This window comes from Sodiomyces alkalinus (assembly GCF_003711515.1).
Source record: "Sodiomyces alkalinus F11 unplaced genomic scaffold SODALscaffold_10, whole genome shotgun sequence".
In the NCBI taxonomy this organism is placed as follows: domain Eukaryota; kingdom Fungi; phylum Ascomycota; class Sordariomycetes; order Glomerellales; family Plectosphaerellaceae; genus Sodiomyces; species Sodiomyces alkalinus.
In genome coordinates this window covers 187475-189558 of record NW_021167088.1, presented here as the reverse complement: position 1 = coordinate 189558, position 2084 = coordinate 187475, and positions in this window count along the sequence as shown.

The window sequence follows — 2084 nt, the reverse complement described above, 5'->3', positions numbered from 1 at the left end:
TTATTACTTAATAACAGGCTATAGATCCAAACTATAGACCACCTGAATATTAATTACATTAAAATAGCTTTATATATTCTGTATTTTATAAAAGAAAAATTATATAAAATGAAATATTAACATATTAAATTGTAATAGATAATTGATTAGGTGTATAATTCTAATAAAATAGATAAATTATAAACAAAATATTTTCTATTTAGAAAAGTTATAAAACAAGAAATATATATATACTATTAAATATAAAAGTAAGGAATTGTGTTAGAAAATAAAAATAAATATAGGTAGTTTTTATATAAAATATATTATAATTGCAAACTAAGAAATCCTATATAGTAAATTTATTTAGTTATATAATTAGATTAATATTTCGTAATATAGCTTATATTTTTACCCTAATACTAATAATTTAGAATTATTAGTAATATGTTTAATATATTAAAAAAAATATAATAAATAGATGAGTTTAGTGATGGCTCTGAATAAACGCTATTTAAGTACTTAATATATGCTAATCGAACGATTAATTTAATTTGAATTTCTTTTTATTAATAAGTGGTATACAGGTGAGTATATGATATTTTATGGCTAACCTTAAAGTGAGGGCTAAGATCCATTATATAAGAAAGGATTTATTAAATCCGCTTTAAGAAGAAAACAAATATTTTCGAAATAGGTAGTAGTTAGGGTGATAGCCTAACTAGCTCAAAATTTTCGTAGTCGTAACTAAAAGGTTGATCGACTATATTAGGTCTGAAAAAAGCCTAATACAAAGTAACGTATAGTAGTGAGGAATCTTAGTTAATGGCCTAACGGCTGAACTAGCAACTTAAGTAAATAAGAAGTTTGAAAATATAAATATAAGTAAAATTTAATTAATTATTCGAATAAAATTTTAAGTATATATAGATAATGATAATATATATATAAAGGTCTTAACTAATTACGTGCTAGTAGTCGCGGTAATACGTATAAGACTAGTTTTATTTATTTTAAATAGGTTTAAAGGGTACCTAGACGGTTAAAATATCCTAAAAAAGGTAATATTTAACTAGAGTTTTATATAAGGAGATAGTACTTAAAGTGGAGAGATAATATTCTATGATACTAAAAGGACTAGTAAAGGCGAAGGTAGTCTTTTATATAAAAACTGATATTAAAGGACGAAGGTATAGATCACGAATAGGATTCAGTACCCTAGTAGTCTTTGCAGATAATGCTGAATGCTATAGGTTAGATATTATTTAGTCTATAAATGAAAATAAAAGCATTCCACCTCAAGAGTAATATAGCAACGCAGGAACTGAAATCACTAGGCCGTTTCTGACACCAGTAGTGAAGTATGTTATTTAATTCGATGATCCACGAAAAACCTTACTATAATTTGAATATTTTATTTTTAAAATACAGGCGTTACACGGTTATTTTCAGTTAATATTATGAAACTATGGAGATTCTATAAATTAACGAAATCCTCTGCTTTATTTTTAAATATATTATAATAAAGTATTCTTCCTTTATATTAGATTTAATAAACAGGAAAAAGATAAGTCATTATAGCCCTGATATTATAGGCTATAGACGTGCTATATATTCCTTAATAAAGAGAAGTAAAAATATAAATTTAAGCTAATCATACAAAAAAGGATACAAATATATATAAGGATTATAGTCTAAAACTCGACTATATAAATAAGTAATTACTAGTAATCGTGAATCACTATATCACGGTGAATATTCTCTCGGATTAGTACTAACCACTCGTTATATACTAAAAGGAGTATATATAATAAGTTTGCTTTTTTATTATAATCTCTTCTAGTTATTAAAATAGAATATTATAATAGAAATCTTCGTATACATAGCTCTGATTAGTGTAAAGTCGAAATATAGTTCGTGTAGTGGAAGTTACACGGGATAAATAAAAGTAAAATATAATTATATATATAATACAAAAAAATATACTTATAGTATCGTATTATATATTTTAATAAAGCATCAGAAAATATAAGAGTTTGAATCTCTTTCTTTTTATTAATAAATTACACTTTCTTAAGTGTAATTTAAAGGAGGGTTCCTTTATC